Source organism: Emydura macquarii, unplaced genomic scaffold (genome assembly GCF_026122565.2).
Source record: "Emydura macquarii macquarii isolate MOO-44397 ecotype Brisbane River unplaced genomic scaffold, CSIRO-AGI_Emac_v2 contig_691, whole genome shotgun sequence".
NCBI lineage: Eukaryota > Metazoa > Chordata > Testudines > Chelidae > Emydura > Emydura macquarii.
The window spans coordinates 11204756-11231574 of NW_027130828.1; positions in this window are offsets into that span (position 1 = coordinate 11204756).

A 26819-nucleotide genomic window follows, 5' to 3' on the forward strand; every position below is an offset into this window, starting at 1 on the left:
CATTGTAGGAATTCCACCAACTCGACATCGCCCCCCCCCCCCCCAAAGTCCCAACTTGTTCCAGGTTCAGATCTTAAACTACTGCAGGGGGAGAGGCCTGGAGGAGCAACAGAAGGAACACAAAGCCCTGTTTAATAAAACTCTCACTCCTTACCCCCCCACCCCCACCCCATCGCAGGGCTTCTCTGTGTGTAGAGACACCCTGGTTTAACCTAAGAAGCGATTCGCAAAAGTACATTCTTTAAAGCAGCCTTCTTTCAATTTTTCTTCAGTCTATTATTAGGGACAGGTTGACACTAATCTGAAATAAGCCATTCAAACTGAAATACCAGTGTCTAAACAGGGTTTTGCACCAGTTTAACTAAACCAGTTTAAACTGGTACAAGTTTGTGTGTAGAGAAGACCTCCTCCTCCTCTCTCTCTCTCTCTCTCTCTCTCTCTCTCTCTCTCTCTCCCCTGCCTGCTCTAACTTTCTCTCTCTTCTCTTCCTTCCTCTTATTTTCCACATCCCTTTCTCCTGCCTGCTCCATCTCGCTCTCCTCCCCACTCTAAGGGCATTTCCACCTCTGAACACTAGTCTCCAACAGCCTCTGTTTGTCTCTCCCCCTCCTCTTTCACCCCCTCTTTCTCTTTGACACAAATGCACACATGAACTAAGGGGCTTGGAAAGCTCTTGGATGCCAACCCACTGACTGCAGAAAGGCATCTGTTCTACAGAGAAAGCCCCAGCCAGGACTGCAACATTCACTACAGAAAAGGGCTGGAGGAAGAATTAGAAGCAGAGAAGGTTCCGCTTGCAGAGCAGAAGCAGCTGCTGGTCTTGGGGGCGGGGAAGAGGGAGAAGGCACAAGAGGGATGAGAGGAGCAAAGAGAAAGAGAGAATGAAAATGAAAGAGGAAAAGAGGGGAAGAAAAGAAGGGATCAGATAAAGCCCCAGGTCCAGGAATCTGTAAAAGGAACTTCTGGGGCCATAAGAAGCTCAAGCAAATGAGATTAGAGGGGATGGAGGTGGGCGTTCACAGCACACCACACCCCCAGAATCAATGGGCATTGCATCAGAGCACGCACCCACCTACACAGAGCTCACTGCAGGATCGGGGCTTATGCTGGTCAGGCACCGTGTAAATGAACAGCTCTAGAAGAATATTCAGGACACACTGCGGGTGCTTTTCCCCTCTCAGGATCTGGGCCCCTGGATTGCTAAGCCCCACCTGGCCTAAGAGCCCCATGAACAAATCCTACCCTGCCCCGAATGGCAAGACCCAACGAGATTCTGAGAGAAGGGATGGTCTAGGGTTACAGCACTGGACTGGACCGATAGATGTGGATTCCTTTCGTGACCTTTTGCAAGTCACACTAGGCACCGATCTGCATCTTTGGTCACCTAGAGCCCTTGAATCACTTGACAATTCCTCGTGTCTAAAATGGGGAAAACACTACATTTCTCCCACACTTTGTCTTGCCCATTTACATTTTCAATTCATTGGGGCAAGGTTTGCCCCTTACCATGTGCACAGTAACCAGCACAATGGGGCCTTGATTGGGCCTACTGTAACCCAGTCACAACGGTATGGCAGAAGGTGCTCATGGTTTGCACATCAGGGGTCACTGATGTGTAAGTACCAGAGTGGAAGTCTCCACTGCAAGAGTTAAAAACGCCATGCAGTAAATCACCCACAGTAGTTAAGGGCACTGAGTGGGTTAAGCCCCTCTTTGTCTAGGCTGTTAGACCTGTCTGAGCAGCTGCACAAAGTAAGGGTAAGTGCCTAAGTTCACCTCCAGACCATGTCATCAGACGGGAACCTTGGATTAGGGGTTTCCCAGGTGGAAGTGCAGAGCTTAAGGAAGAACAAGTGTCTTGGGGTCTGCTGAAGCCGTTAGGTCTGTTTGAGTTTTGGGAGAATCCTAGAGAAAGGCCTCCAGCAGCTACCTCTGGGGTCTGGAGCCTGAGGTTTCTGCAAGAGAGAGTTGCCTGTGTGCAGGTTGTTACCACCTATGGACCAGGACATGGGACTTGTGTACATCTTGTAAATAAGCAGATGGCACCAAAAATGCCTGACTACCTGACTCTGCCCACCCAGTTCTGCTCCAAACAGGAAACTAATCCGCGAAGCCCCAACTCCTGCTACCACCCAGCAATGGAGCAAGGGGGCCAGGATTTGGCCTCCAGAGATTTCTAGGGCTTCCTGCTTCTGGCCTGAAAACGACCTGTTGCATGTGGTATTTTGGTGCTTCCAGCTAGGAGCAGGAACTGGTGAGGAGAACAAAACAACAGGCAGGGAGGAGAATTATCCAAAGCGTCGCATGAAATCCCAGCTCGGCGTGCTGGTTCAGGGTCAGAGACGCGCCAAGGAAAGGGCGTACTCAGGGACGCGTTCCCAGCTAATTCTTGGGTTTTAACGCTCAGCTAATCCGTTCACGGCACTGAATCACTGCAGCCCCAGCATCCCGCAAGATTCTCAGATCTGTAGCTGCAGCCTTTTAGCTCCCTGGCAGCGCTGACTGCAGTGGCTCGGACAAAGACTTGGAAGCTGCCACGCTCTGAACCTGCTGCGCTTGTAAATGATGCGACTCCAGAAGGGATTGCTGTGCAAAGGCAAACCATTATTTAAAGGAACCAGCTGCCGAGGCACTCGCAAGGACCCCAGTCCCAGAGCGTCGGAGCGCACCCACCTGCTTGGGCAGAAGCTCACCTTTGCATGCACAATGCAGGCAAGTGCTTGCTTCCATGCCTGGCCCATGGGGTGCTGCGCCTGCCAATATCCCGGGTGCCTTTCAGGAGCTCTCTGAAAACGTGAAGCCCAATCCAGCCCTGCAGTAAGCGGGTTCAGCTTCCGCCCTCCAACTGAACCTTCACAATTTGACTCTAAGAACAGCAATGCTTTTGGGCTGTGGCTGCTGTGAAGACACCAGTATTTCCTAGAGTCAAGTCAGTATCAAATTCCAGGCAGGAGCCTGTTGTTCCGACTCAATCACAGCTGCTCTCCAACTTGTGGGGAGGGAGGGTGGTTAATGGATTCCAGCCTACTTCGTTCAGGAAGGATGAGCTGGTGGTTACCGCACTGGACTGGGAGTCAGGAGACCTAGCTTCAATTCCCGGTTCTGCCACACATTTCCTGGGTGACCTTGGGCAAATCACTGAGGGCAGGTCTACACGGGGAACTGGCATCACCAGAGCTACATCTCTCAGGGGTATGAAAAATCCACACCCTTGAGAGACATAGTTATACCGACCTAACCTCCAGCGTAGACAGAGCAAGAATTCTTCCGTCTACCTAGCTACCACCTCTCAGGGAGGTGGATTAGCTACTCTGATGGAGAACTCCTCCCATCGGTGTAGGTAGCGTCTACACTGAAGTGCTGCAGCTGTAGCATGTCAAGTGTGGACAACCCGTTGGGCCTTGTCTACACAAGCTCTTATGTTGGCAAAACTTTTGTCGCTCAGGGGTGTGGGGAAAAAAAACAAACAACCCTGAGCGACATAAATTTTCCCAGCATAAGCACTTGTGTGGCTGTGTTATGTTGATGCGAGAGAGCTCTCCCGCTGACATAGTGCTGTCCACACAAGTACTTATGCTGGCAAGACTTATGTCGCTCAAGGGGCTGTTTTTTTCACACCCCTGAGCAACAAAAGTTTGCCAACATAAGTGCTAGTGTAGACAAGGCCTTAGTCTCTCTGTATCTTGGGTTCTAAAACTTCCTTTCTCCCCCCTTTCGTCTGTCTTATCTACTCAGATTGTCAGCTCTTTGGAGCAAGGACTATCTCGCTATGTACATATGCAGCACCCAGCCCAGTGGACCCCCATGAGCCATTGTAATACCAACAAACAATAGGAAGTCTTAGGCAACAGCCGACAACAGAAACATAGCTGAATCATCGATTTCTACCTGCACCTATCTACTCTCCTCAACAGCTGCTTGTCAGCTCCCCACAAAAATACCCCCAAATGGCCACCACCACCTCCCACTGCAGCAGCTCTGGGATGGTTTCAAAAAGGAGGCCCACAATTTGCCGAATGGCTTCTTCCCACTTGAATATGTAGGAGAGTAAAACAAAGCCCTCCAGAAACATAGCTGTTTAACCCCATAAAGCCTTTTCCTGAGGCCCCTCTCTCTCTGGCAGCGCCCCTTTCCCTCAGCATTTGCTATCTCTATTTAGTCTAACAGTGGAAAGCAGCTGCCAGCGGGTTAGAGTTGAAGTGTTTCAAGCAAAGTCAGCTTCATCTGCCCATGTGCCCACCTCAGTTTCCAGGTTTCCTGCTCCCCTGCTGCAAGAGGACAGATCATTTCCTTTATTTAAAAAGAAATTTATTTGTAAACATCAAACCCAAGATTTACTCCAAGTGAGAATTCAGCCCGGGCCTGCGTAACAGCTGAGCACATCCTGGAAGAGACTAAGAGAGCATTACTGATGACTAGCTTCCATTTCCTTTACAGGAGAGAGTTGGGCAGGGCAGTCAGCAAATCATCAAAGAGTACGGGAAAGGAAAGTGGCGTGAAAGCCCATAGGGTCTTAGCTCCGCAGCCATCACACGGCTCAGAGAAGTTATGCGTTTGGGAGGGGGTGAGATGGAAGCCCTTCAATAACAAAACATCTGCTCTTATAGATTCCTTGATCAGAAAAGAACACTGTGACCACCTAGTCAAACCCAGGCCATAGAGCTTCCCTGAAACAATCTCTTCAAACTCTCAGAAGCACTCAAAATTGTAGGCGCTCTGGGGCAGGGACAGTCTGACAGCACCTGGCTGTACAAGTACCTAGCCCCATGGACCCCAAACTGCTTGCGCCATAATAATGATGTGGATGTAGGGAGATAAAGCCCTTGGAAGTTACCAGCTAATAAATAATAATAATAATTAGTGAAATACCCTTCCTGGACCTTTCCCCCAAGGAACTGGAAATGCCACTACTTTACAATAATAGGTGCATATACAACCAGACCAAGAACTAGCTTCTCTTTTTACAGGTACAATTTACACACACAAAATAAATTGTAGGTGCAAGTCTGGATACTTCATCCTCCTGATCTGCACTCACAACGGGGCAGTCAGGGGCACAGGACTCGGCGATGCAGCTATCATTCCCTTGTGGGGACAAAAACAATGAGGGTGCAATATTTGCAGCTTGAACACATAAAAGGAAGCCACATCCTGAAAACGTACCCTTAAATCTCACCACAGTCCAGGAGTAAATGGTTATTGCCTTCAGCACAGATGGGAAGTCACTTGCCCAAGTCACACTGAGTCAGAAACTGAATGCACGAGTCCTGATTGCCAGCCCCCGTTCTAAGCACTAACCATGCATCCCATACCCATTGATTCCAGTACTGGTCAAATGAAGCAATACGATGGCCAAGATTAGAAAGCAGATCATGCAATAGTTTAGAGCACCAGTACTTCCCCTTTCAGGATAGCTCCTTCCCTACCCCACTCCAGCAAATACACTCCTTCCCAAGCCTGAAAATAGACAATTCAGGTAAGGACAAAGTTGCTGATAAAAGCCAGATTCATCCCTGGCGTAGCATCATTGATGACCATAAATCTGCTAGCCTCAGTGGTGCTACCCCAGGGGTGAATTTGGCTCATAATATGCAAAAAAAGCTTCCCATGTAGACGTATACCTGAACGATCAGAAGCAAAGAACCATTTCTCCCAGTTATTGAATCCATTTTCCAGCTGATGCAAAAGGGATTTGTATTAATGGGGCTGTTTTGAGATTTTAGCACAACAAGTTCCCTCAGGGTCCAACTGATCACAAGGCCATTCCTTATTGTTAACGAGAAAATATTACCAAAAAAACCTCCTTTCAGTTCTTGTTTCCTTTACTCTTTGAGGTGTGGAAGTGAAGTGGGGAAGGGAATCTTACACATTTTCAGAAAATATGATGAAGGGGGTATGATAACTATTGTACGCTACTGAGAGATGGAAAAAGAACAGATTAAAAAGTAAGGAATTATAGAAGTACCATGAAACAAGGAATACAACCTGAAACTAAAATTAGTTAGGGTCTAAAGAGGAAGGATGGCTTTTTGGTTAAGTCTCTGGACTGGGGTGCAGGAGACAGTTTCAGTTCCTAACTCTGCTGCAGGATTCTGGGGTGACCTTGAGCAAGTCAGCCACCATTTAGGCACCTGAATGAGGCCCAGATTAGCATGGGGGCTTCTCCACTCCTGTAAAATGGAGGCAATAATGCTTCCTTTCTGCTACCCCTTGTCCACCCAAATTCTAAGTTCTTCAGGGGAGGGACTGTGTCCTACCATGGGTTTGTACATTGGCCAAGCATAACAGGGTCCCAAGCTCTGTTAGGGCATCTCTAAGTGCTCCTCTAGTACAAATAAATAATAGTAAAGGAGGAGAACTATGAGAGGACCAGTTACAGAACTGAATACATTTGCCATGGGAAGCACCACTAGCGTGGTTCCAGAAAACACACGAGATTCAAGAACTGGGCAATGGGCTCTGTTGTTTTTTATTCCCTAAATTAATTTTTCAGCAGCGTCCATTCCTGGTCTGGTGGCAGTTTGCAGAGATGGCATCACAGGATGTAGCAATCTTTTTCCTTGTTTCTTTATTCCCATCTTGTCTATGGTTCGGCAGCAACTTGAAAAGCATGGAGGGGCTGATGTGGCAATGGGCGGGCTGGCTGGCCATATTGCAAGAAGGAAAGGATCAGTGTGAGAGAATAGAGACCAGTGGATAACAACTGACTGAACAAGACCAGCTGCTGATGAAAATGGAAAGACAAACCAGGCGGAGAGCCCCTGGATGGCCAAGTGGCCATGTTTGCCTCCAGATCGATGTTCAATACCTTCCACGGTGAGTTCTTCGCCTGGCAGTGGATTCAGTGAGGCTAAAAAAAATGATACACATACTGCACAAAGGAGGGTGCAGTGGTTAGGGCACTAGGCTAGAACTTGGGAGACCCAGGTTTGATTCCCTGATCTTGAGAGATCTTGGGCAAGTCACTTAATCTTCCTGTGCCTCAGTGAGATGGGGATAACAGCACTGACAAGGATGAGGATAGAAACAATAAGAGATTGTGACACACTCAGATGCTATAGTAATAGGGGGGCAGATATGGACCTTAGATACATTCTTCCTGAACTTTCACCCCAAGTTTGGCAAAAGAGCCTCTGTGACAGAGCCTGAGGTGAGGAAGGTGATCTCTGCATATAGGCAGATTGGGAGGGCAACCCCTAAAATTAGGAACATATTCTGAACCCCTTCTGAGCTGTTATGACCCCTGAGCTTTGCAGCAGCAGAAACAATTAGTCAATGAACCCCACATGAAGGAGTGATGGCTAGAACTGGGACTTCTCCTGTGTTGTCCTTTGCCTTGAATGACATGGGGATGTTGTTGTAAGGAAAACCTCAGTGCTGGGGGGGGGGGAGAGGAGGGGAACTGGGTCACCAGTGTTGGTAAAGAAACCAATAATCAAGGAGATGCAACCACCTCCCCTGTATTGAACACCTGAGCTCTGAAAGGCCAGCAGTTGCATGGGAAAGGGGGCTTTCAAACAAAAAAGGGAGCTTGATCTGAGTGGGTGGTGGATGCTGAGTGGGTGGACAAGGCCCTGAGTAGCCGAAGTAGGAGTTAATAAATGAACATTCCAAAAGTTGCTAGTGGGCAAGAGATTGCCTACAAAGGGAGTTCCATGGACACCAGAAGCGTCTAGATACTAACAGGTTGCAAGCAGCGAAGAGAGTTCCTGAAGCAAGTAAGAACTGCTGTGAAGAAGGCTAATGGAGGATCCCAGGGAACCTGCTGTGGAGAAGCTCAGTGCGCCTGGTTATTAATGGAGACAACGGTGGCTAGGTAAGTACAAAGTGCAAGCTGTACTTCTGTTCTGGAGGAGAAGCTGGAGCTGTTTGAGCAGCTACCAAAGTCCCACAGAAACAAAGGAAGTCAAACCATTGAGAGAACAAATGGAAGAGATGAGGAAGGTTGAAACCCCAGGCAAGAGAGAGGGGGAACTGCAGAAAGTCTCAGGAATGTGGCTCTGCCTCAGAGGCAGATTAGAAGCCACAGGAAAAACAGGAGAGCGAGTTGTAAATCAGTGACCATAAGCTGGAGATGGGGCAGCACAAAGCACAGCCTAAACCCAGAGAAGAGTGACCCTGCAGGCAATGCGGCAGAGGAGAGATCAAAACAGAAAGGCACTTTAGACTCCATGCCCGAATGATCAGGAATGATAAGAGACTGCTCCTCTAAAAGCAGTGCCTGACTCTGCAAGAAAGTAAAGAGATTGCAGAGATGGCATTGTGAGATGCAGCAACGTGCCACTGAACCAGGCACGGACAATGCTGATAAATTAACTTCGGGAATAAAACCCCCAAAATAGCATGTAGCCCTATCTGGGGTAGAGGTCACCCACCTCTGTAAGGCAGTTGTCTCCCTGGGCATCTGTCACTTTGGCAACATTGGTCTATCTTATCATGCCAATGAAGTCTCATTGGATTGTCTGGTGCCATTTAAACTTGATATTCGCAGAGGGATTTTAAGAGTGAGGAGGGCAGTCAGTAATTAGAGCACAAGCTCTGAAAGAGAACCAGCAGGAGGAGAGGAGAGATAAGTAATGCTGGTTCCGGATTCCAGGGTGAGGATCAAGATAGCAGTGAACCAGGTAAAGAAAACAGGATGCTCGGCTGCATCCTTGGAATTAGAACAAAGGGGAGGCAGGCGTGCTGGCTACCATCCCATGTAGAGCGCTGGGGAATTCCCATCGACTGTAACCCCCATGGGAACAAACACCACCTGAGAAGGAGATTCATGATCATCAAGACTGGCCCTAGGGACCTGGGAAAAGAACAGAGGACAGCAGCAACACAAATACTCTGCTCAGAGAATCTCTTGGTGACAAGCTCAAAGGACACGTCCACCAGAAACCGAGTGATGGGTGCTGCAGGCTAGAGGAGGAGGAGCTTGGATTCACTGCGCATTGAAATCTACTCTGTGACGAGGGATGTAGGGCAGAGAGCCTCCAATTAGAGTGAAAACCTTCTGGGTTCAAAACCAGCAGGGCTTGAATGGGGCAGGGAGGGAAATTCCACTCAGCTCCAGTAACCCAGCACGTGCGTCCCACGTACACACCTAGGGTACGTCCACACTGCAGTTAGACACCCACAGCTGATCTGTGCCACCTGACGTGGGCTCAGGGGCTGTTTAATTGCAGTGTAGATGTTCAGGCCCTCCCCTCTCCTAGGGGCCTAGAGCCCAGGCTGCAGCCTGAGTGCAAACATCTAGACTGCAATTAACCAGCCCCTTTGCTCGAGTCAGATGACATAGGCCAGCCGTGGGCTTTTATTTGCAGTGTAGACGTATCCCAAGGTGAAAGATGGAGTTGCTCTGAAACAGAAGATATTAACGCTCCAGTGTCTGGGCAGATGCAAGAAGCCTGGGAAATGAGCACAAAGAACTAGAGGAGTCACCGCTGTAGTAAATGATGGAGATTGCGATCTGGTGGGTACCACTAGAACCTGCCAGGGCTCAACCAAGAGGCTGGGAGGAGAAGAACTAATCTTGGCTGACTTTTCCCATCTTTCATTTTTACGATCCTGTTACCTGGGTGACTTTCAAAACAGTATGGCCTTCTGGGAAATCAGGAGGACCATGCAGTTTCCTCCCATTCAGGACAGAAGACAGCTGGCAAGCTAAAAACCAGCCCCGGAACATCAGCTTCAACCACCGTAGCCTCTAAAACAAAAGAGAAAGAAGGGAAATGCAATCGCGATCTCAACCCCAGGCCATGAAGGTCCCCCGAACTGAGTGCAGGTCCCATTTCCTCCCTTCAGTCTATCCAGCTGCACAGAGGATCCACAGGGAAGATGATCTGCACTCCGAACTTTTTTATTTTTTATTTTAAAGAGCGAGAGAGAGAGTCTGACTACAGCCCTAAGGGCTGTCACAACAGATAAAACCTCAGCCAGGCTTCGCAGTGTGAGCTCCTGCACGCTAATGCACAGCGGAGCTAAAAATACTGACGTGTGGAAAAGGAAAGGCTGCTGTTGCTGTGTTCTCAGCTGATTGCAGGCTTTGGCTTTCCATAGAGGCTTGATAATCCAGATGTGTGGCTGCAGTGGGGGTACTAGCGCCTGGTGCACAAGGCCAATACGCATGTCGGGGGTCTCCCAAGACCACCCGCAGCAAAGGTTTTGCTGCTCAGGGACACATCTCATGGAAGGGACTGGGTCAGTTTTATGCTGATCTGAAATAAAATATCTGGGCCACGTTTCTCCTACATGCATAGTGGGACACTGGTACAAAGAGAGGGGTTTGCCCTAGGGAAGAGTGGAGGGTGACCAGAGACAAGGAAAGGATGAAGAAAATAGATGAGTGATCTGCATTTCTGGTTTGGTCTGAGGCAGAATGATTAGGACAGGGAAATTAATCCCTCACTTAGTATTGGTTTAAGTGGCTTCCCTTCTACACTGGTTTGAGAGGTGATTCCTTTAGCCAGCTTCTTTAGTCTAAGGTGTGAAGAGATGGCAAGACAAGAGTAAAACCACACAGTGGGGGGCTGCGGGGAGGGAGAGAGAGAAGGAGAAACAGAAAGCAGACATTTGTGACCGGATTCTGATTTCACAGCAGTGTAAATTGGGAGTAACCCCACTGCAATCAATGGAGTTACCCAGGTATAAATGAGATCAGAATCCCGTCAATGTCATCCTGGAATTTTATTTGATAAAGAAAAACCTCAGAGAGCGATTAAAACTCAGTGTCACATTTAAGGCCCTGATTCAAGAAAGCAGTTAAGTATGTGCCTAAATTCAAGCATGTACTTAAATTTCATTGACTTCCATGGAACTTGGAACATACTAAGTACTTTCCTGAATCAGGACCCAAGTGCTGAGTGGGTAGATTAGATTGGGCATGTTTATGTCTCTTGCCCTTCTTAGATTCCAGAAAGTTCTCATGGATGCCATTAAGGAAACCTCATCTAATAAGAGTTTTAAACAAAAAACATTTTCCTTGGAGTAGACAATCAGCATTGACCATCCCCAAGGGACTGAGAAATATCAATCACCACAACTCCAATGGGGTAGGTATGCACTAGCCCCATTTGACTGATGGGAAAACTGAGACATGGGGGAGGGGGTACAATTTACCCAAGGCCATACCATGAGTCAGCAGCAGAGCCTGAACTACCACCTAGAAGTCAATGGCTCTCCATACAGGCACACAACTTGTAGGATCTGGGCTTAATTTTGAAGTCACTTTTAAGTGTTGTGGGTTCAAAAGTTCTTCTTGAACTCAGGTCTCAAATACGTGGAGGAGAGACTGGGGGATGGGGGTGGAAAGCAAAGAGAAAAAAAATCTAATGAGAGCAGAATCTCAATTATCTGAATGTAACATTGGGCACTGAATGAAAGGTCAGGTAAAGGAGATTTTCAGGAATCAAGCATATTTTTGTGACAGACAGTGCTGGGGGGCATGGCTCTATTGCAGATAACAGGGAGTTCTGGATAACCAAGATAGTCCTTGCAGCATCCCTAGCGGCAGAGAAGAGCCAGGGCCCAATTGCCTCATGTGCCAATAGTGGAGAATCACAGAGAGTCCCTTTCTTCTAACTCTGAACAAGGAACTTTTTAGAATAAGGTAAACAGTATTATCCTTAAAACTACACTCTCCGTCTACTGCACTGCAGAACTATTGACTAAAACTTTTGCCAGCTCCCTCACACATGGCTTTCTGCCACCGCTGTAAAGAAATATTTATTTATTATTATTTATTGAACATTATTTATTCTCATGGATTGTAATTAATATAATAAGGATTCTTAACTGAAGCTGCTGGACAGACTGACCGACCGACCCTGTGGTTCTTTAAGGCTATGTCTACCCTGCAATTAAAAACCCCTGACTGACCCATGCCAGGTGACTCAGGCTCAGGCTATGGGGCTGTTAAACTGTGGTGTGGAAGTTTGGGATCAGGCTGTAGCCTGGGCTCTAGGGCCCTGCGAAGTGGAAGGGTCCCAGACCTCAAGAGCCAGGTCTACACTTCAATTAAACCATGCCTTAGTTGACAGGCCAGCCAAGGTGTCTAATTGCAGTGTAGACATACCCTGAGGCTCTCTAGCTCCCAGACTAGCATAGCCTGTGCTGCTTACTGTCACCACACAAGGGCTTCCCTAAATCCTGGCCAGAACTGTGCAGTCATGGACTGGACTAGTCAAGTATGGTACTGCACTCTCTCTAAGGTGCCCACTTGTACTAGCCTAGCCCTAATACAAGTTCCAAGCTAGCTACAAAAACTGTGTTTTTTCAAAAACAGAATTTCCCTTGGAGGGAGAAAAATGGGTTAAAATTCCAAGGAAAAAGGCTCCTAAACTCAAAAATCAGTTTGGGAGGCCTGCAGAATTCCCCCACCCCCTGGGTTGTCCATCTTTGGTTTGGCATGTCAAACCAGTGGGCAGAGAGCAGGTGAGGAGGTGCAAAGGTAGAAAACAAAAGACATTCATCCCACAGATTCCCAATTTATTACATGGCTACAGTGCCGGAGGAACTTACTCCACAGTTATCGTGACTGTGTATATGATGTAAGCATATTACCACTCCCACCATAAAAGAAGCCACGTTCTATCCTCAGTTGTCTCAGACAACTACAATCCTATTTACTTCAGTAGGATTTCATGGGTGCAGCTGAGGGTACCATCAAAACCATATTGTTCATTTGCACCACACCAGAGCAATACTTTATATTATTTAGGCTTGTGGATAAAAACTATTAGTTGGATTAGTCAAATCAATGGTTCTACAGTGCATTGAGTTAAAAAACAAAGTGCTATATGTGCCCGAAGCATCATTATGGCAGGAATACAATGAAAATAAAGATGCTCATTTCAAAATAAACGCATAATTGGTATTTACAAGTTGGCCCAAATGGATCTACTGACCACAGAAAATAAATTATGGCCTTATCCAGCTCCAACTGAGTTCAATGGACTCTGCACTGGCCTTACAGCTAACCTTGGCAGAATTCGATTTTTGTTTGTAATTTCAGTGGATAATATCATTGTTTATTTTAAGTATGTTTTCTATGTTTATGGATTTATATTTTCACAGTTGTGCAAAATTATGGGGTTTAAGCTTTTGTCCTATTTTTATCTATTTAAATGTTCCCAATTGTGGGAAATTCTAGGACAGGCAGACAATTATTTAACAATCAATGTTGAGATTCAAAAAGTTAAAGCTTTATAACCATTCTAACAGAAAGTGTCAACATCACGTGTCAAAATATACACAATAAATATCCCTAAATCAAACTAAGAACAATGCCGCTTGAGAACATATTACTTTGCCTTGTCTGTGAATTTTGATTAGCAGCAATGGAAATATTTTTTCGTCAGTTTTCGTCTATACAGCGAAATCAACGTTTACCAGAATTTACCAATAAAAATCGAATCTTTCAAAGCTTATGTATAGAGCGAGCGAGGTAATATTCCTTGATCAGTCAACCTCCCCAAAAGCTGCGGTAGGAACATCACCAATTTCAACCATATAGCATAAACCTAACACGAGTTTAGTGTCACTACTTCACCAGCTCTGAATTCACCCCGAGGGCAGAATACAATCACTCCTCAAAGAAGGTTCAAATCCCCCTCTTTTTGGGGGTCAGAAAATGTTAATTTGTCAAATCCAAACCTTTTTGTGGAAACGTAACATTGGTTTCAACAAAACGTTTGTTGGGAAGTTTCTCAGGTGCAGAATCGAATTTCTGGTCAAAACAAGAAAGAGAAACGGAGTTCATAGCCTGCTGGTTAGGGCTCTCACATGGGATGTGAAAGACCCTGGTTCAGGCCCGGATTAAAGAATTTTGGGGCCCTGTGTGCTATGGAAATAGAGGGCCCCCCACCTTTCTTAAAGCACCCCCGTACCATACATACCATACCTCGATAGATCCCCAAATGCTCCTCCCACACCAGATAAGTCCCAGCAACCCTCCACCCGCCCCCCCTTTCCTGAACGTCTCCACACACATCCCAGCAGCCTTGACATACATCCCATCATCACTTCCTCCCAGCATCCCCCACTCATCCCATAGCCCACCGCCTTCCTGGCTACTTACTGGCACCCCGCTCTTAGCGCTCAGCTCCTGTCCCTGCCGCCCAGTTTCATTCACTCCCATTGCCTGTCCCACACTCACATGGCTCAGCGCTGCTCAGATTTGGCACAGCTGCCCCTCTGCTGTGATGGAGAGGCAGCTGGACCAAATGTGAGTGAGTGGAGCTGTGACCTAGCACGCAGGGTCATAGCACCACTCAGTCTGGGCTTTATTTTTGGGGAGGTCAGCAGCCCCCTAAGAAGAGGGCCCCATGCAAGTGTACTGAGTGCAAATTGGTTAATCCAGGCCTGTCCTGTTCCAGTCCCAGCTCTGAATCAGGCAGACCTGACCTGTCTCTCCCATTTCCTAGTGAGTGCCCTAGTTATCAGGGTTTTGGCTATACTGGGGTAGGGACATTGGAGGGACCTGTCCCTCTTTTCCTCTGGGTTTCTTTTAAAAATTTGAAAGGTCTCTGTTTCATTCCTAACTGGAATAAAACCTAATACACAAACCTAGACATTTGTTACAAAACAGAAGTTTTCCAGTCAACCCTAGTAATATATCTAATATTTCAAGGACACTCATGCTACATTTTCTCTGTCACATGCAAGTCTATTCATATTGGTTACTCTTTTTATGTTGTACCCCTTCTTTAGATTGCAGCTCTTTGGGGCAGAGACTGACTTTTGTTATATATCTGTACAGCATCTAGCACAAACGGGGCTTGATCCTGACTGTAGCCTCTGAGTGGTACTGTATTAGAAATAATGAATCATGATAATAATCGGCCCAGTTCCCAATGAAAACTCATCCATATCACCACCACCAATGGCTCCCTGTTGGTATTATCATTAAAGAGTCCAAGAATTGGATGAAGCACAGAGAATGATCTAGTCTTTCATTATCTCCAAGCTAGGGTTGAAGCATATGGGTGGGATGGGGTAGCTTGCTCGGTCTCTGCTGTAATAGCCCGAGACTAGATCCTCCAGATTCCTAACTAGGATTCTGAAACAACCAAAAAGGAGGCGATGGATTCCAAAGGATCCTTCCCAATTTTAAAGGAGCACAGTGCATGCTTGTGGGACGCTGGGAGTTTCCTGAGTGCTGGGTGAATACTCATGCAGTGCAGACACGATCAATAAAGCTCGTGGTTATGTACCTCACTAGCAAGCCTCAGTGCCTTGATTTAAGGCACTCCTGGTAACTGGGGAGGCAACAGCTGCTTCAGCTGTGTACGTTGTGCAGATAATCAAAGGGCTTCGTCTCCAGGGCTCTCGAGCCAGCACCTTTCACCAGCACCAAATTCGCACCAAGACATTTTCTTAAAGAGAAAGGAAGCGTGCGATTTGCCTGCCCATTGCACTGAATGCCCGTGAAGTAGTATCCCACAGGCGGGAGTCTCAAGGAGAAAGACACCGCCGTCTTGCTGGTGCAGCAAGAACAAAGGGATAGCGGAAAACTAACCTGTTTAAAATGGACTGTCTAGTTAAACAGTGGGAAGGGAAGAAGGATGAGCTAGCTGGGTTACAGGCTGCCCGGTAACACTTAAACTGGTTCACATTAGGCCATGTAAATCAGCATGCACAGACTTCAACCCTCAGCTTCTGGATGCTGGCGTTGCTCAGTCGGACCCTTGCATTGCCAGAATGCATTGCACTGCAAACAGAGTGGAAAACATCGCTAAGCACTAAAAAAATCACTGGACAGTTTGCTTTTCTTTGCAAATAATTCAAAGACCAAGAGATAAAAGGGCCAAGATGCTCAGTTGGTGTAAGATGGTGTAGCTCCGTTGACTTCCTCCTGTGGTTTGTTTAGCGCTTAGGCTATACTTGCCACATGTTTCCCTAGTGGTAATTTAAGGAGAGAGAGATGGATCCTCAGGGCTGGTTTAAATTGATATGGAGCCATTGTCTTCCACTGAACTATACCAATTTACACCAGAGCATGAAATGAAACTTCTGCAAGAGACACATCCTGTTCCCTCCCCATGGTAGGAAACTTCAGGCTGAATTCTCCTCTAATTCACTTCAATGCAATTAGTCTGGGATTACACTGGTGTAACGGAGATCAGAATCGGGCCCCTCCTGTCTTGCGACATCACCCCAAAGTATCTCCAAACACAGTGCCTGACCCTCCCCTCACTTAAACCAATGAAAAACAGGAGTAACTCCAGGGAAAGCAATGGTGTTTACACCAGTCAAACCAGCACAAGTCAGAGGAGAATCAGGCTCCCAGCTCCACCTTTATTAGAAAACCCACCTCCACTCAGAAGTTCATTTTTGGTAATTGCTGGAGGAAGGCCAGGATAAAAATTGGACTTTTCCAAACTTCCAACAGTGCTGCAAGACGAGCCCGTCCCTTCGCCAGCCCCCCACAATCCAGCCCTTGCAATCCTACCCCTGCGCCACTCGCATCTGCTGCAATCAGACTGAGCTCACTAAGACCCCGTTTCTTTGGCTCTGATTAGGCCTGGGCAGGCTGGGCTCAGCTCACCCGGACAAAAAGGGGATAGGGCCTGCTGCACGCAGCGTCCCTCTCCTCACAGCCTGGGCCTCAGACACTCCTGCAATGAATTTGGAAAGTCTCTTCCCAAGCGCACGCCAGCTCCAGCCTCTTGAAATTCTGCACACTAATAATATTGTAACTAATTTACATCCGAGATGGGGAGTGAGTGGCAGCAGTTGCTATGGCGACCATCTCCCGAGCCCTGGCTCCTAGCGGCTGAGCGCAGCTGAGAGATCAAAAGATTCTAAACAAGCTCCTCCAACTCGGGCTGATTGGCGGTCAATTCCAGCCGCCCCTGCCTCACACCCGCTCCCGTGTCCTACGCCCGGCCCTCACTGTGCCCAAGCAGCAGAGAGCTGCCCACTAATCAGGCCGGCGGTCGGTCTGCATGCTGTGCTCTGGGCATGGCAAATTCAATGCAGGAGGAGCAGGCTGGAGTCCAATAGAGATGATGAACCATGCTGAAGGGATGAGACACAGGTCTCTTGCACAGGGGTTAGAAGCAAATCCACATCAGCCAAATCCAGACATCCAATGGGAATACACTCTGCTCCTCCCCGCAACAAGACCCAGGAAACCTCCCCTTATTTCATGAGCTAGGATACACGGACTGGTGGAGGGGAGCAAAGGAAACTGGGAGATTCGCCAGACATACCCACCTCCAAAGCTGAGGCTCAGTCCAGTGGGCTGGTTTGAGGTTCATTGGGAACATCCCATGGCGCTAGGCCAGACACCTTGGGACTGAGTGTTGCCAACTCTTGTGATTTTATCACAGGACTTGTGATACTTGGTGTTCTTCTTAAAGAACCAGCTCCTGGAGTCAGGTGATTGTGTGACCTGATTTCATTTAAAAAGAAAATCCCCCAAATCTAACTTTCTAACTGTCGTGTTTATGGAGAAAGGCCAGGTAACGAACTCTCAAGGTTCCAAGTCTCCAACACCAGAAAGCAAATTACATTTAAAATGTCATGATTTTTAACCGCTTGGGATTAGCACCGTTACCTTGAACTGGACACTTCCCTCATCCCAGCCAGACTAAGCCCTTGGTTTCAGAAGGCACCTGGCTTAATTCATGAAACCTGGAGCTTCCATGAAAGGGTCATTGCCCCCTTATTATAACCTCCCAGTTCCCCACACACAGGTCTCACATCCCCATAACTATTCTCGAGCCATCAGGGCTGAAATGATCTTCCTTAGGAGACGAGCAAAGAGCAATATCTCCACCACACACCCATCCCAGGGGAGGAAAGAGACTGTAGGAATCTGAACCTGGCTCTTCTATGTGATCGAGCATAAAAACTTATCACAAGGTCAGAAACTGGGTGTTTTTCTAAAGGATCTGTTCTAGGAATTATATAGGAGAAGTTCTCTGGTGTGTGTTACACAGGAGCTCAGACTAGATGTTCACAATGGATCCTTCTGGCCTTGGAATCTATGAAGCTATAATGTAGGCCTCAGGGCCTACCCTCTAAGCCACGCCAAGCCCCAAATAGCAGGAAAGGCAGAGCATATAGTAGGCACACACAGAGACCCAGATGTGTCACCAGACCTTTTTCATCTACCAACCTTTCTCTGGGCTAACAATCGCCACCCTCTAGAACAATGTTGTGCCCTGAGATACCCAGACAGTGACTGGCAGATACGTTCATCTCAATTTATGTCCGAGTCCATGTGTAAATACATCTGGTACATAGATATCCACAGCATGGGCCAGATTTTGTTCTTAGTTATAATTGCGTAAACCCAGAGTAATTCAGTTCCACTGACTTCCACTGGAGTCCATGTATGCGCACTGCACGTGTTCTCTGCCAGGTGTATGCATGCGTGGCGTACCTTTTTCCCCCTGCATTTATATGGCCACCAGTGGAGAGCTCCAAGCATATGGATGACACCCGAAGGTACACCTGCTTTGTTCCACTACACGTGTGAGAATATCTGGTGTGTCACCCCACATGCACACGTGGGTCCTGACCATCCCCTTATCCACAATGAAAGACATACTCTGCATGCTTTAGGACCTATTTATTCCTCTCACAGCCCTCAGCCGCCCACTCTGGCTGCCTTGTTATGAGAATCACACCAGGGAAAAACTGACTCAGTCGTTCCAAGATAAGGAGGCCACATCTGCAGCCCAAACTCACAAGGAATGCGATCAAAATAGTGACCAAGAAGCAGGGCAGTGGTGGGTGGAGGAAAGATTCTTCTCTGCTGACTACGAACTCCGGGTAGATTGCTGCTGTGGAATGATTGTGACTGTCAGGCTCAGCTGGGGTCACCCTGAAGGATTTTCCCTGGTTGATCAGAGACTAGAGCAGAGCAAGCATTAAGCAAATAGAAAACTTTTGGATGCCCTGGGCCTCCCCAAGCACAGAACAATGATTTAGGACCTTCTCTTCCTCCCATGTGGCTGAATCCTTCAAGGTGCCAAGCACCCTCAACTCTGGTCAGATTCAGCCACCAACAGGATGGGGCTGAGACTCTGCCCAATGGCTTTTGAAGGCCAAGGCAGGAACAGAATTGTAAACCTAGCCACATGTGCGAATGCAAAGATGCAAGGGAGGAAACAGGGAGCAGCTAACCTAGAGACCAGCCTTCCTTCCTCCTAGGTCAGAAGCTCTCTGCTGCAGGGACTGTCTGTCACTTATCCGGACAGTATCTAGCACAACATTACTATGATCTTTGAATGGGGTTCCCAGGTGCCACCATAATAATAAAATGTATTGCATGATCCCAATCCCACAAAGAACCCAGGAAGGCTCCAAAGCCCAATCTGACAACCACAATCAGTTTGATGGGTTGCATTTGTTTTAAGGCACCTGGTCAGCTTCTCTTTTTGATTTTATTTTTATTCATGATTTATTTTATTTTTATTTTATTTTTGCTTGAATAAATAGCACAGAAAACAGTGAGGCATCTCTGTGCAGAGATAACATACAGGCAGAAAGCCCATTTTTTCCCTAAGAAGTCCAACATTTTTCATCCCATTACAGACGATTAGGGGCTACTTGGAATTTTTCAAGATTTCAATGAGGTTTCCATTTTGAAAAATTTCAGTGAAACATTCATGATTTCCCCACCCCCCAGCCAATTACAGCACCTCATTAGTGCACACTAACCAGATCAGTTCCTCCCCAGCAGAGATATAACACTCTGGAGGTGAGATCCTCTAGAAGATTACCTTTGCATATACTGTAGGTGCTTATATAGTGCCTGTCACATTGGGCTCTCAGCACCTTACTGATCACCAGAACTTATTCTTTTGGCAGCTTCACACAATCACAGTTTAAACAGCTATCACCCCCATGGAATAGGTGGCTGGGCAACCAACCTGGTCTGTATAGCAGAGACCTCGAGAGCACGTCACGTCAAGAAGAACACAACTGCAAGGCTTTAGAGTCCAATGGCTCAACTCTCAAGAAATATGGGTATGGCTGCAGTTGGATACTGAGTGTGTTTTTAATAAGTGTTGATTAACCCGTGTAAACAAACAACTGAACAGGACAAATTTATTCCAGGTAACGCATATTTGTGTCCTGTCCACACTACAGTTTACAGGCATGTTAGCTAACATGTTAAAACATGACTCACAATTCAAGTGCAGACAAATCTTAAGAGGGACACCTTGGATTTCAAGGCTGGAGAAGCTGACCATCGGTCTCTGGGCAGTTTGGTACAACATAGAAAAACCGGAGAGGGTGATGGGTGATGACCCTAAGCAATTACCGTCCATGTGAATTAGGATAACCACACCTATTATTTTCACCATAGTTTCAAGCTTCATTGAGCTAAATCCTGCACGATCATTCTTGTCACCAATGTATGCAGAGTGTGATATACAATGCCAGAGTTCCAGACTCCTCCTTTTACCAACCTATGAGTCATTTGCTGTAGGTCCTCTTGCAGGTAGTGATTACCGCTTCTCCAGGCTAGGAATCTTCACCACGTCAGGAATGGGGAATGATGTGATGGGCAGTGCTTTTCCAACATCTTCTCCCTTTCCCCCCCCAGGCTAAAATTCTGGAGGCTAACTTTCAGAAGACACCTTGGAAGAAGAATGAATTTACTGCCCTTGCAGCCACATGAAGTGCATCTCCCACATGGAGACATAGGACACATGAGGAGATAAAATGCTACTTCTTTTAAGTCCTCAAGAGAATAAAAAACCTGAATACAAACATTACAGGCCAAATTCTGCCCTTATTTGCACCTGTACAGTCCCACTGACTTCAGTCGGTGTGCATGGGACCAGTAACTGGCTCTATCCCCGATGTGTGTGCCAGACTCTCGGTGGGTGTAAATCCACATAGCTCCACTGAAATGAAGCTTTGCTGATTCACACCAGCTGAGGGTCTGGCCCTGTGGCCTTGATTTTCAAACACGTGCTTAACAGGACATCCAGATCCTACCTCAGGGTTTAAGCATCTGAAATGGGACTTTAAACAATGAAAAGCAGCTCTCAGTATCCATTTGCAGGACCTGGATGTCTTGTTCGGCCATCCATGATTGAAAGTCTCCTCCCTTAAGGGATGGAGAGAAACGGCTCAGATCCTGCTCCATTTAAGTCAATAGGGGTTTTTGCCATTGATTTCAGTGGGAGCAGGAGCAGGCCCAGACAGAGACAAAGAAACTAACCAGAGAAATCAATCAGAGGCAATCCTCTCCCCAGGAAATATATAATAGTTGGGGACCAAGGTTTGCCCAAAGCACTGCACTCATGCCCATCCGCCCCCAGAAGCACAGCTGACCAAGTCAGTAACAGATGGGAGATAAATAACATCAAGCAAGGAAAAGGCTCCTCTAAGATTTCATCTCCCCATTATCTGCGGAAAGGTTGGAGCTCCTCGTTCCTGTTGGGCTTCCCACTTATGACTAACATTTAGCACAGTGGTTTCCAACCTTTTTGTCTTGAGGGCCACAGATATCATTTTTACTACCCTAAAGGGCCACCAGTCTCCGACAACAGTCCCGCTCCTGCAACCAGGGGGAATGAGTTTGGCGAAGAGGCTCTCCCGTCCCCCTGGCTGCAGCAGGGAAACTGCATGCATCCTATAGCCCCGTGCCCTCCATCTGGGTCCCTAGGCAGTAGCTCCCTTCTGGAGCCAGGGGGGCAGGAGATCAGTGCTCCCCTCTTCTGGCTCCAGCAGGGACCCCAGCACCTAGGGACCCAGGCAGAGCGCTTTGCTGTGCTCCCTGCTACAGCCAGGGGCAGGGGAGCACTGGTCTCCCATCCCCGTGGCTGCAGCAAGGAGCCTGCACTGGTCTTGTAGCCCCGTGGCAACGCGCTCTGCCTGGGTCCTTAGGCAGCAGCTCCTTTCTGCAGCCAGTGGGCGGGGAGTGGTGGGCTACTTTGAAAGCCCCTCATGGGCCACTTTTGGCCGCTAGGCCACAGGTTGGGAACCACTGATTTAGCAGGTGTCTGGCTTAGGGGACGCAGCCACCTGGGGGTCTGGAAATCCACTATGTCTGGATCCAAGCCCCATCCCAGAGCGACTATTTTCAGAAAATACAGGAGGGGAAAGGAGCACTGGGGAAGGTTAAAGAAAAGAAGGAGAGGTGGGGGAAAATACCACCTGCTTATTGATCTGGTGCTATGAAAGGGGTTTTTCTTCTGGTTCGTGGACTGGAGACAGGAATCTATTGGATAAAAATCTTTGCTCTCCTGCTGCCCTGGTTTCAGCCTCTCCAGGCTGCTGTTTAATTAGATGAGCATTAGCAGGAAAGGCAGCTGTGCAGCAGAGGAGGGGCATGCTTTCTGCAGCGGATAGACACCCAGTCCATTAGGGGCGTGCTGTTATTGAAAGACTCCGGTCAATGCCATGTCAGCCGAACCATCCTTAGGTCTCCTCTTTGCTCCCAACACCACACACACACACACACACACACACACCTGTCAAATGGGCTGAACCATACTGAAATCGGCCAAGAAGTGAAAGTGAGCAACCTCTAGTGAAAGAAGCCGACATGCACAGACAGCTCTCTTTGATTTACATGCAGCAGCGAAACCAACAGTCACCTCTCTTCCCCTCCATATTGCTGGCTCCCCGCTTCCTCCCCCGCTCCCAAGTTGCTGTGCATTCATTCCTCCAGCTGCAGCAGCTCCTCTTTCAAATGACACAGAGAGGGAGGCAGGCTCCCAGCTTCTCAATCCCCCGGAACCAGGGCTTTGCTGAGTCCAAAGCCGCTCAGCAGTGCAATAAATGCTACCCAGCCTGCCAGCCACATATCACCCAGCTAACAGAAATCAGCTTCAGAATGCCAGCAGGGGAATTCTCCATGCCCTTTAAACCAGTGTTGCTGCTGGTGATACGTGTTTTTAGGTTGGGTTTTTGGCTACCAGTAACCGCTTCTCTCCTGAATTGCCAGCAGCCACATATAAAGCCTGCCACAACACTAGGAGGAGATTCTGTTCTCACTAGTGTAAATCTGGAGTGGCTCCATTTACACCAGTTTAAATTAGTTCAGAATCTGGGCCTGAACAGGCCTCTTGGGGTTTAATACCCCCCTGCTATTTGCCTGTACAATACAATCAGCAGCCAAATGCCACCAATGTTGTGCCTTTAGCATATGCTTGCACGGGGCACATCTTATCAATGAAAAATTAAACTAATCAGAGGAGGATTTTCTGTTAATTTAATTTGGGAAGATCACTTTGAAAATAACAGTCGGATCAATTTTCAGCTCCACAGAGTTAGTGTCTATAACTTGCTCTGTGTCTCTGCAGCAACTTTCCTCCATGGACCCCGAGGCACTCAGATACTGTGGTGATGGGCATGGAATAAGAACCAGAATAGAACAAAACATTTTAATTCACTGAGCCCCAGCATCCCCTTGAGGCAGGTCAGTGTTATCACCACATTACAGACAGGGAAACTGAGGCACAGAGGCAACACATGGCCAGGGTCCCATAGGCAGTAAGTGACAAAGCCGTGGCTAGAACCCAGGAGTCCTGTCTCCCAGTCCACTGCTCTAACCACTCAGGCAATAGTTAAAGTTTAAGTGGCTAAAGTTTGAAAAAAATGTTTTACTTGCCAGGAATGAAGACGAAGCCAGATTCCCCACTGGTGTAAATCAGCATACCGCCCTTAAATGAGTGTAGCTCCATTAGCGTTAAGGGAGTTATGCCAAACGATCCAAGGCACAGAGGGCAAATTATTAGTACAAAATAAACATTTCAAACAAAACCATGATGCAGCTGCATCAGCTGTTTTCATTGTGTGATATTAATCAGTAAGATCTATAAACTCAACTCTGCTTCAGTCATGGAGCCACAACCAACACCTCCATATTACACTGCCAGCACTTGCACTTCACTAACTGGTATCAGCACATCTGTAACTCTTAGGTACCCGGCCTGACCCTACAGAACCCCCTAGTACCACTGGACTCCTGCTTTCTGCAATGACGCAAGTACTTGTCCTTTGTCTCCTTTCTCTACCAGTTCAGACCATGTGGTAGGAAAGGAAGAGAAAATTAATTATCCTGCTCTCTCTCATTGCTGCTGTTCTGTTGACATGGGCTAAGTGTCATTGACTCAGACTTTAAGTTCAGAAGGGACCATCATGATCATCTAGACTGACTTCCTGCACATTGCAGGCCACAGAACCTCACCCACCCACTCCAGTAATAGACCCTTAGCCTCTGGCTGAGTTACTCAACACCTCAAATCAGCTTTTCAGACCATGCTCAATCACCCGTCTGGCATGAAAGTCAGCGAGCGTGGTTAAGGGGACGTGAGCTTATCCACACCAGCAGCAGCACAGTGCAACACAACAGCACAGACACACCATGTGCAGAAAGGACGTGTAAGGGCCAGGTCAGTACCTGGTTGTGAGGAAGGTATATGTTGGTTTAACGGACGCACCATGAAGCCAGAAGATGATACAAATCAAAGTGGAAAGTGGAGTGGAACCTTAGCGTAAGCCATTCCATCTGTTAGCTGCTGTTTCTAGCCCCACTGTGCAACCATGATGGGGAAACCGAAGTGAGAATGCATTCCTCCTGCGATCGCATGGAGCAGAAGATGGCAAAGGGATAGTGAAAAAGACACCATCCCACCTTCAATGAGTAGACCTATGCCTGGGCACGACTTACATCAGCTCAGACACCCTTAGATCCAGTTACCAATGTCAATCTTACAGTACCTTGCATGGAACAGCTGCATTTAGCCCATTACATGAGCTGGATGAAATTCATGGGAAATAAAGGGGAGTGGGGAGGGGTCCAATTCAAAACAAAGCAGAGGCTTATCTGCTCTCCATCCCACTCAGATGCCTGTGGGTTATTTCGGGGACAGAAGGGTTGGCTGCTGAAGGGCAACGGCTGTGCAATTCCCGCGTCCCTGCTTTGCACATCTGGAGTGGAAACTTACAAAAAAGTGTCCAGGACTTTTCTTGGAGGATGGGGGAAATTTGCAAGCTCATCCTGAAATGCTCTCCTCTGGCTAAGCGCAGCTAGAAACAACTTCTTGCTACAGTAACGCCTGTAATACAATAAAGGTAAAGGCGGGAGCCCTTCAGGGTTTAGAGGAGAGGAATTGGCCAGTAAAGGGGTGGGAGCTCTAGGGACCACCTTTCCCAGAGAACGATGCACCCACACAATGACCCGCACATGCGTGAAGCCACGTGCACACACAATGGTGCACGCATGCTGAAAGTAAGTCGCCAAACGACTTGTGCACGCACAGAGAAACACAACGGCATACTTGGTCCTGCGCGCACACAACGCGATGCAGCAACAGGAAGAGACACACTAAGAGTTGCAGACACAGACTCACAAAACTACACACCCACAGATACAGGTGCCAGTCCCCCCGCCCACATCCCCCTCCCACTCAGTGTCACACACTTACTCAAAGAGCAACTCACAGCGGTTGTCACGAAGGAGTCAACATTTGCAAATGGACACTGCAGCGTGGTATGAGGCATTCCCCCGTTACTGGGAAGGGGGTGAGCAGAGACCCCTGGGCAGGATTTGGTGGCCAACATGGACTTTTAAAAAGGCAACTCCTCTATGCTAACCAACCGCTACCTATATACGGCGCCCCCCCCCCCCCCCCCCGATGCTTGCTCAGAATGGGACGTTCAGAGGAGTAGGTGGGTGCTGGGCACCCAATTTCCACTGAATTTTAACTCCCTTCGTTTCTTTTAAAAGTCCAACCCCAAAGCTACACGGGCACAAAACAAGATGCAGAATTAGCTACATACCAGTGTGATTACAAGACTGTACAGAGAGAGGTGCAGGCGCACACACAAAATTCCACCCACCCATCAGTGCACTGCTCAACAAACAAGCACCAACATACACAGCCTCCATTCACAACACAGATTAACTCTCCAAGGCAATCCACACAGGGCTGCCTCATCCCAGCCCCCTAGAACTCAGTGGGAACTCTGCTCCTCACAGGTACTCTGGAAAGCCTTGTTGTTGGGAGTCTGGGGGTAATTATATGCCAGGGGAGTGCCTGATTCAAATCCTTCCTGACCCCAGGCTGCAGAGTTCTACTGATCGATCACGCAGATGCTCTTTCATTTTCCTCAGGCGTTTCGCTGACGGATGGAAAAATCAATGCCCCACAGAAGAGAGAAGGGAGAGGAGGTGGAGAGAGAGAGAGAGAGAGGAAGAAAGTGAGAGAAGGGGATCGAGGGAGAGAGAAAGAAGGAAGAGCCAGGAAGCAGGAGGAGAGGGAGAAAGATAGGAAGAGTGGATGGAGGGTTGAGAAGGGACCAGGCGAATGAGGATGGGTTTGAGGAGGCTTTGGCAATCTCCTTCAGCATCTGCTCAGCAACGGGACCTCCAATCCTCTCCCTGGACAGACCCAATAGTAGAGCAAGGATTCTGTCTAGCACAAATCCATACCAGGGCACAATCGGCTCGCATATGCAGAGATCACATCTAGGCTGGGATTCTCCCATGGTGTCCGTAGACAGCTCACAGCACTCAAGGCGGAAGCCTCACACAAGTGCCATGGGCAGAGACCCCTCTTGGGTGCACAGATGTTTTCTGCAGCGACACCGCCCACTTGGGCACATGGACGGCGTCCTGGGTTATTGCCCCTCGATAGATTTGGGGACGGAATCCCCTGTCTGGTGCATAGACAGATTTTGCGGTGGAATCTCCCTCTGGGGTGCATGCACCATTTCAAGTGTGCAGATTGCAAACGGCTCTGCTGACATACCATGCCCTTGCGACTCAGTCCCCAGCCATTGTCCCCCACCCCTCAATCTGGAGCTAGACTATTTCTGCCAATGCATCTCAGTCCTGGCTGGCAATGAAC